The sequence below is a fragment of the Nicotiana sylvestris genome, chromosome 5 (assembly GCF_000393655.2).
Source record: "Nicotiana sylvestris chromosome 5, ASM39365v2, whole genome shotgun sequence".
NCBI lineage: Eukaryota > Viridiplantae > Streptophyta > Magnoliopsida > Solanales > Solanaceae > Nicotiana > Nicotiana sylvestris.
Window position 1 is genome coordinate 87,299,823 of NC_091061.1, and position 10,597 is coordinate 87,310,419.

The following is a 10,597-nucleotide window of genomic DNA, read 5'->3' on the forward strand; positions in this document are numbered from 1 at the left end:
CCTTCTATATATACATGTATGTATATATATTATTGCATAGTCTCGGCCTAAGCTTGCGGGTGGCGTACCACCCCGTCCCTTACATGTAGATCTGCCCCTGCTAGTAACATCTTTTTTTTAATAGAGAAATACATAAAAACCCTCGTGAACTTGTTCCGAAAATTCATTCATCACTTCAACTAAACAAATGTAGTTTTACACCCACCCCCACACACAATTTGAGTGAATTATATTCCCCTTCCATAATACCAGGCAAGTTAAAGTGTAACGGGGTGAGCCATGTGTTTTCTGGTGATGCTACATCATTAATAAGGATTTATATTTTAAAGACCAACCCACTAAGAAACCCTCTCGAATAAAACATCTGATCCACTTCTAATACTTACCCTAAGTGTCACGATCCAAAATTTCCACCTTCGGGACCGTGATAAAGTCTAACATTTCACTTGTAGGCAAACGAATGTTAAATGATCTTTAAACCAATTTTAATCAATTCAAATAAGTAAACCAATTAAACCGAAATGAGCACTACTAGAAATTCGGCAAAAACCGACCAACTTTGGTCGGTCAAAAAACCGGCCAAAAACGGACCAAAGTTGATCGGATTTTCATTTTTTTTTTTTACGAAAGCGATCAACTTTGGTCGGTTTTCTTTGGCGCAAAAATGCGGGAAACTATTTTTGAGTCCCGCAAAATTTATTTTTCAAGAAACCGACCAACTTTGGTTGGTTTTTGCAATTAAAATATATAAAAATTAATATTAAAAAAAACCGACTAACTTTGGTCAGTAAATTCGGGCGGTCTTTTTAAAAAACCAACCAACTTTGGTTGGTTATTTTCGTGCGAAAATACAATTAAAGAGTATAAATAAAAAATAGGACAATCTTAAAACAAAATGCACCAATGGTTTAGTAGTAGAATAGTATCCTGCCACAGTACACACCCCGGTTTGATTCCCGGATGGTGAATCTTTTGATTATATAATTAAAATACCGACCAACTTTGGTCATTTTTTTTGCGACCAACCTTGGTCGGTATACTAAAACGACCACCAAAATAGCGATCAAGCGTGTTTGGACGTGTTTTGGTCGGTAATTTGCCAAAACCAACCAACGTTGGTCGAATTTTTTGGTCGCTAATTACCATATTTCTAGTAGTGAAAATCAATACGTAATAACATAAAAAGCAATAACATCTATGTACAACACGGATCTGGAGTCACAAGTATACGAGTTTCTAGAATTTCTATAAACGGAGTTTGAAATAAGTACAATTATCTCGAATGAAAAGAACGGTAAATAGGAGAAAAGTGGATGGGAACTTCAAGGTCTGCGGACGCCAGCATCTTTACCTCGAGTCTCCAAAAGCTAATCCGAGCTGAATCGCCTCACGGAAAGCTGGGACCAGTACCAAAATCTGCACAAGAGTACAGAATATAGTATGAGTACAACCGACCCAATGTATTCCGTAAGTGTCAAGCTTAACCTCGACGAGGTAGTGACGAGGCTATGACAGGACACCCACGTAAATAAATATGTGCAGATAACAATATACGTACAACATAACAATAATTAAAAGCTAAACATGTACTATTAGGAGAGGACATGCGAAAGGGGTACAAGATATGATAACTACATCAAGGAATGAAAACAAGAAACAGTCAATAAGCCATTAACCAGTAAATGAATAAACTGCACGGCATCACCCTTCATGCTTTTACTCTCAACCTCACTATGAAACAGTAATAATGGCACGTCATCACCCTTCTTGCTTTTAATCTCAATTTCATCATTAATCAATAGATATAACACGACATCACCCTTCGCGCATTAACTCTCAAATACGGCACGACATCATCATTCGTGCATTAACTCTCAATTATGGCACTGCATCACCCTTCGTGCATTAACTCTCAAATATGACATGACATCACCCTTCATGCATTAACACTCTCCCTTACCATATGACAATCACTACAAAAAAAACAGCATTTAACGATGACCCAAATTCATCGCTAAATAGCTCTTTTCCATCGCTAAGCTGGGTTAGCGACGGATTAGCAATTGTTGCTGATTTGCTCGTTGCTAAGCTCTTTGTGACGGAAAAATGGAATCCGTCGCAATATTAGTGACGTTCTAGCGACGAACACTATCCATTGATACAATTTGCGATAGAATTTCCATCGCTATATTATAAAATTGTGTCGCTAAATTCACAATGCATTTCGTCGTTGGCATACTTTGTGACAGAAAGTCGGTCGCTAATCCGTCGCCAATATTTTGAGACTCATTTCTGCTTTTCATTTGGCGACCAAAATCGTCTGTTGCAATCTGTCGCAATGTTATTTTATATATTTATTTTTGTTACAAAAAATATCTGTCAAAATCTGTCGCAATATTTTTCCCTTTTAGATCCTTTTTATTGAATATTTTAAATTTTCTCTGCTCATGCACATTGTATGTAAATTATTAGATATCCTTAATAATAACTAAAATTCATACAAATTAACATACTTCAAGGTCCAAAATGTTATCAAAATGCATATAGCTAATACAATTAAGTTCGAATTATCTCTAACACCAATAATAAAGTTCAAACAAAAAGGTACGAATTATCCCTAACAACAACAATAAAGTTAAAAAAAAAAGATTCCAAACCAAAAAAGTGCGAATTATCCCTAACACCAACAATAAAGTTCAAAACAAAAAGCTTCCAAATACGAGGCTTAGGGGTTAAGGTCATCATCTGAAACCGATGGATGAACCCCATGAACAGTAGAAGTAGGAGGAGCTTGAACTGTTGGTACCACATCTGATGGGCGGTCAGTAGAAGTCAGTGAGGGTGACGAAATCATTTCACGCACCCGCTCAGTCAATACTGGAAGCATATGATCAGTTAACTATGTGCTCTGTTAGTGCAGGAATCAAACGCATCACTAACTCATCCAAGTTTGATGCTGATTGAGCACTCGAAGGTGATATTGACGATGAAGCATCTGACCCAGAAGAGCCACGAAGATTCGGTCCATAGTAGCATTTTGCTTGAGATCCAAGACCATATACTCTTCTCTTCCTCCCGCGGCTTCATAATACACTTTCCATTGATCAATATCAGATTGAGTTTGTTTTTGTTCCTATAATATTTCCTAATACCTTTCCTGTAAAAGAGGTGTAATAAGTAGTGAAATTAAAACAGTTAAGAATGTTGAGAATTTAATTAACCAATAGAGAGGATACTTTTCATACTCTTTTTACATTGTAGTAAATAAGATTATAAAATATTGGACTTACATGCACGATTCATATGCTTGTCTCAAAGATTAAGCCATGCATGTGTAATGTCATGGGCTGCTTTCCAGACATGCCCCATGACCCCTTGGCCGCGCCCCATGGCGGCCTAGCAAGCCTCACAATGCCTAGCGCCATGGTCGGCCCCGTGGTCTTGGCTGCGCCAAGTGACAAGCGCGCATGTGCCTCTGTCGCCCCACCGATGCCTCTCGCCAGCGCCCAAGGGCTGGCCAATGACAACAGCGCCGCGCGCCCTGACAATGCCGCGCGCGCAGATCCTGATGCCTCGCCAGCGCCCAGCTGCAGGCCCATTCCAACAGCGCCTCGCGCACAGACCCTGATGCCAAGCACCAGTGCCCAGCCTCAGGCCAGCACATCAAGTGTCGCGCGCGCCCACAGCAACGCGCGCGCAGACCCTGACCCGCAAGACAAAGATGCTGCCATCGGACTTAGTTTTTCCTTGTAATAATCTAAGTCCTTTTCATTGTAATCATAGACTAGTTTTCATCATTTTCATTTCAGTGTGCTTCTACAGCTTTATTAGGACTAGTCTTGTAATGTTGGTTTATTTTTTTTAAGCATTATTAAGGGGGACCAAACAATCAAACATTTCAATCAGCATTTTCTGGTGTCTCTCCCCCTCGACACCACATCATTGTAATCATCATTTTCAGTCATCAATAAAATCATCATCAGCATTCAAAACCCAATTCTCTCTCAGCTTCCGCAATTGCTCACGACATTGGTTTTCCCGCACGGCACTGACAATCTAGTCTAGCGTGCGGCGAGGACCTCATTGGCGGACAGCAACCGCACTGACATCGGTTGCTTAGCCTTACGTTGCCCTTCCAAAGATCATCAGGAAGGCGTTGCGTAACAGTTGGTATCAGAGCCTAGGCTCGACATCGGACGAGGGAACATTTGCCATCATCACCATTTCTGACCATGGTGAATCATGGGGAGCGTCTAGCATCCCTAGAAGAGACGGTTGACCGATTACGACCCATCGTAGAAACGGTGCCTGATCAAAGCAACAACCTAGTGCAAAGGTTGGACGACCTGGACCGCCGAATGCGGCAGGCCGAAAATGACATTGCAAACATCAGTCGTGACTCCGACGAGGACCGACAAACGGCAGCCATTGAAACTGCCAACATCCATGGCAAATTTGAGGACCTCCAACAGGAGCGTGCCGACGATTTAGCCCATCAGCAACATGAGGCAGACAGACTAACTGCCATGCAGCAAACCATAAACGACTTGACTGACAAGCTCAACGTTGTCAATGCTGCCTTACAGAGCCTACTTCGAGAAGGCGACCATCACATCAGGGGTGCAACAGACCTCACCCCCATTCCATAAAAGCTTAAGATACCGGAGCCAAAGCCATATTACGGATCCCGGGATGCTAAAGAAGTGGAAAACTTCATCTTCGACATCGAACAATACTTCGATGCCATGGGCCATTTGGAAGAATCCAAAAAGGTAGCGACTGCTGCCATGTATCTTCAGGGCGATGCCAAACTTTGGTGGCGGGTCAAATACGAAGCCATCAAGGCCGGTGAAGATACTCTCCAGACATGGGATGAATTGAAGGTAGTCATACGCCTGCAGTTCTTCCCCGAAAATGTGGAATACAATGCAAGGAGAAAGCTACGGGACCTCCGCCACACCAGATCAGTGAGGGAGTACGTGCGCGAATTCTCCGCACTCATGCTAAACATACGCGACATGGGGGACAAAGACAAACTCTTCGCATTCATAGAAGGTTTGAAACCTCATGCCCGTATGGAACTACAGCGACAACGGGTAGACACCCTGCCCAAGGCCATTCAAGCTGCAGAATGCCTTGGCGATTATCATTTGGGAACTCAGAACGACAGGCCCCAGCCGTCTGTCCGAGGGGGATTCAACGGGCACCATCCCAGCAATGGTGGCCCAAGCAAAAGTGGGGGAGATCGGAGTGCATCCAAAACTAAGACTCCTCCCTCCAACAGCAACAGTGCTGCATCCATCAACAACAATCAGGGGAGAAAGCCTCCCTCAGAATGCCGTCATTGCGGCGGGGCACATTGGAACAATGAATGCCCAAACATCAAGGTCAATGCTCATCAGACGGTCGAGGATGAGTTAGACACATCAGACTCATCAGACGACGACCAGGTAGGCGCCTTCAATGCAATTGTTGGCTCTATCCCTCATGCCTTAGCGGGGACCAGTGCATGTCCTCCTAAGAAAACATCAGTCCCGATCACCAGGAAAGGGAAAGAAAAGATGGACGAAGGACCTCCTAAACAAGCGAGGACCCTCATGTTCGTCGAATTGAAAGTGAACGGCAAGCCCCTTCACGCATTGATAGACACGGGTGCCACCCATAACTACTTGTCATCAACGCAAGTAGAGCGCCTAGGTCTTGTTGTACAAAAGAGCAAAGGCCGCGTCAAGGCTATCAACTCACCACCTCAGACATTGGGTGGAACAACTACAAATGTCCCAGTGAAACTTGGCCCATACAAAGGAAGCATCGACCTGCGCATCGCAATCATAGATGACTTCGACATCATAGTGGGTTTGGAGTTCATGAGGCAAACCAACACCATTCCGGTACCATATGCCAACATGCTCCTGATGATGGGAGAAAAAGGGGCCAAGCCCTGCACCATACCATGTTTTCCTATAAAGATGGCCGCTGAAAACATCTCGGCCATGCAGTTGGAGAAGGTAGTCGACAGACATGAACCCCTGGTTCCGACAACCCTTCGCAGCAACAATCAGCCATCATGTCATCGGCCTCAAAAGACTGGTGACGCTCATCATCGTGTGAAGACTTGTCAGCCATGCCACAAGGACAGGTCGGATCACTCATCACAGACGGGACCCTCGCAGCCATTACATGTCCCTCAGAGACCATGGGAAAGTGTTTCCCTCAGATTCATCACGGGATTGCCCCAAGTCAGCAATCTTGCATCCATCATGGTTGTCATAGATCAGTTCTCAGACTATGCAACTTTCATAGCAGCCCCGCAAAACATCTCAGCAGAAGATACAGCTCGACTCTTCTTCTCGCACATTGTCAAACATTGGGGCCTGCCCAAAAACATTGTTAGTAGGCGCGACTCACGCTTCACTAGCAACTTTTGGACCCATCTCTTCAGGTGCTTTGGGTCAACATTGAGTCACAACACATCCATCCATCCACCATCGGATGGCCAGACAGACCGGTTCGATGACATGCTGGAGGAATATCTCCGCAACTTCGCAACCGGATCACAGAAGCATTGGGTGAAGCTCCTGGATGCTGCTCAACTGTGTTTCAATTCTCAAAAGAGCCATCATACAAACAAGAGCCCTTTTGAAATTGTTACCGGATAGCAACCGCTTCTCCCGCAGACTGTGAATGCATCAACCATGCCGAAATCTCCTCGAGCTGCCAACTTCTCGAGCGAATGGGAGCGCAACATGGAGATAGTGCGGAGCTATCTCATCAGGGCCCAAGAGCGGGCAAAAAGGTTCACCGAACAAAATCTTTGCTTTGCCCAACATCAACCAGGGGACAAAGTAATGCTATGCATCCCAAAGCGGTACTTGTTTGCAGAAAGGACCCATGACCCTCGGCTGCAACAAAAATACATCGGGCCCCTGCCCATTGAAAAACGCATTGGGAAGTCCACATACCAGGTCAAAACTCCATCCTGGTGGAAGATCCATCCAGTCTTCCATGTCAGCCGCATGCAATCATTGCTTCGCTACAACAGCAAGCTCAAAGAACAGAGGGGCGCAGACCTCCCATCCAACAACCATCAGAATCATCATCATCATCATCATCATCATAAGGCTCCGAGGACGGCGCCAACTCAGGTGGGGGAGAATGTCATGGGCTGCTTTCCAGACATGCCCCATGACCCCTTGGCCGCGCCCCATGGCGGCCTAGCAAGCCTCACAATGCCTAGCGCCATGGTCGGCCCCGTGGTCTTGGCTGCGCCAAGTGACAAGCGCGCATGTGCCTCTGTCGCCCCACCGATGCCTCTCGCCAGCGCCCAAGGGCTGGCCAATGACAACAGCGCCGCGCGCCCTGACAATGCCGCGCGCGCAGATCCTGATGCCTCGCCAGCGCCCAGCTGCAGGCCCATTCCAGCAGCGCCTCGCGCACAGACCCTGATGCCAAGCACCAACGCCCAGCCTCAGGCCAGCACATCAAGTGTCGCACGCGCCCACAGCAACGCGCGCGCAGACCCGCAAGACAAAGATGCTGCCATCGGACTTAGTTTTTCCTTGTAATAATCTAAGTCCTTTTCATTGTAATCATAGACTAGTTTTCATCATTTTCATTTCAGTGTGCTTCTACAGCTTTATTAGGACTAGTCTTGTAATGTTGGTTTATTTTTTTTAAGCATTATTAAGGGGGACCAAACAATCAAACATTTCAATCAGCATTTTCTGGTGTCTCTCCCCTCGACACCACATCATTGTAATCATCATTTTCAGTCATCAATAAAATCATCATCAACATTCAAAACCCAATTCTCTCTCAGCTTCCGCAATTGCTCACGATATTGGTTTTCCCGCACGGCACTGACAATCTAGTCTAGCGTGCGGTGAGGACCTCATTGGCGGACAGCAACCGCACTGACATCGGTTGCTTAGCCTTACGTTGCCCTTCCAAAGAACATCAGGAAGGCGTTGCGTAACAGTATGGACGTACAAATGTAACTCATTTGGTGTTGGATCTCGACCCATTTCAATCGCCTATACAAAAAAAATTATTTTTAAAAGGATGTTACTATAGTAGAACCAGAAGTTTTGTCACACGTCACTGTTAACTCCATCTACGAAAAATACACGTCACTGTACAAAGACAAATTGAGTAAAGTAAGGTTCTTCAATCTCCTGATCAATAGGTTTTGAATACCGAAAACTACTGAATTTGAGGCATGTACGATAAGCTAAAAGGAGAGTTCCCAAAGGCAACCTGGAAGATACTGTTATGTAATAATCAAGGTAGTCCCAAATGGATATTTATAATGTATTTTGATATCTAGAAAAGACTTTACAACAGAGACATGCTAAGTAAATGGGGTAGCAACGTAGTACAACATGGCCACTATGTGAAGACGTAAGGGAGGACCACTAACACATGTTCTTTTAATGCAACTATTCAACAAACATATAAAGGAAGCTGTTAGTATGGCAGGGCATCAATAGAACTGGATGCATTAGATAAAATAATGCATGCATTAGCTTTGTGTATTAATAATACATTGTTTGATATATATTTTGAACCAATGCATTAATTATGCAAGTATTAGTTATACATTCTATTTGGTATTATCCTATGCATAACTAATATATAGAAAACCATGGTATTAACAATGCAATGGGTTTTAATGCATGCATTAACTTAGTTAAAGACAAAATTGTTCTTTAAAATTTATGTTTGATTAAAATATGCTAGTTATCATATTAATGCACGTTTAAAATAATCCAAATAGTGAGAAATAAAATTATATCTCTAGTAAATAAATAAATACTTAGCATATTTCCTTTTTTATAAATAAATATTTAGTTCTATATTACAATATAAGTAGACAAATCAAATATTTTTTTTAAAACTTTTTCATATAAAAACATTTCTCAACATATGTTTCTTTTAAAAAGTTATAGTGATGAACTGGTTTTGAGGGCATTTTTGTAAACAAGCAATTTTTTTAGAAATTGTACAATTCTTTAATACATCAAACCAAATAATGGATAAGAAACATGTCAGCATAACTAATACTAGCATAACTAATGCAAGCATAACTAATACCAGCATTACTAATACACCCTATTAAGCATTATTCTTATGCACCCTATCAAACGACCCCTAAAAGAATATAGAGATGAAATTGAATGGACCACATCACATGCAAATGAAAGGCGCTTGCAATCTGAGGTACACAGGTTGATACTTGCTAGAACTATCTACCACATATGGTAGGAAAAGAACTGTAGAGTGTTTTAGCAAACTAAAAGGGTATTGAAGATGTACCAGACTGATCGTGCAAGAGGTACATTGTAGACTGCTGAATATACAGATTCAATCACCTACACTAAAGAATGACATTTTGACACCAAAAGCAGACACCCGACACAATACTTCAAATGATTCAACACTGCAGATATACTTCAAACGGAGAACACCTATTTTTATTGCTTACTCCGGACTCCATATGTGCTACGAATATCTGATTGAGATCATTAAAGAGAATGCACAACAACAAATTAAAAGCTTTAGAACAGCATTTGAGTCATTTCACCCGCACAGTAAAGGGATAATGACGAACATACAGTTTTTTTTTACAAAAATGCAGAGAAGTCACTAACACTGCTCTGCTACATTAAACTAACAATCTTCTCATAAAAAGATAAGTATTGGAAGGCACTTATCAAGAACTTGAACAATGTCCAAACAATACAGACAATTACTTATGAGTATAGCCAACAATCATAGTGTTCCAAGAAACTAAATCTTTGTTTGGCATTGCTTTAGAGATCATTTCAGCTGAACTCATATCACGAGCCTCAGTATTCACACTTGAATAATACAGTATTCTTTAAAGGTTCTTCACGGTATTCTACTTGTATAATCTTTTGTATCCCACCATAGTAGTCACCAACATTTGGATCCAATATACAAACGCCATTGTTCATTGTTGATCTTGCGCTACCATGACTTTCTGTGTAAAATTTATATCCATTAACAAAATACATTGAATGACATATCGCGCTTGTCAATGGTCCATGAGCAAGGCTACCCAAAAATGCATTCTCAATATGGTTGCTTCGGACCTATTTAAAAAATTGTGAGACTTAGTTAAATTTAACAAGTCAATTTTTGTACATTATTGTATTAAATTAAATTATTGTTGGAGGCTTATATATTGCTTGAACCATATAGAGAAATATGTTTCGAGATTCTCATCTATTTGATCCTGAGATAGATTCGGATATTCTTCTTGTAAATTTTCCACGTACATACTTCATTGTAACAAAATAAGTTAAAATTAGTGCTTCTGATATATGAATATTTGTTATATTAAGCAATTATAACTTTCAAATGTTACCTTACAAATGGCTCAACCTCTTTACAATTTAATAGAATGTAAGTTTGGGCAGCCCTGATTTCTTCCAAGGATAAACTCCTCTTTTTTGCTTCTCCTGATAGTCGACCTGGATGTGTAAATATTGATAAATTTCCTTTATGATCTTCCACAACACCACCATCATCATTCCGATCTACATTATGATTACGTGTCATGACATGAGGTTCA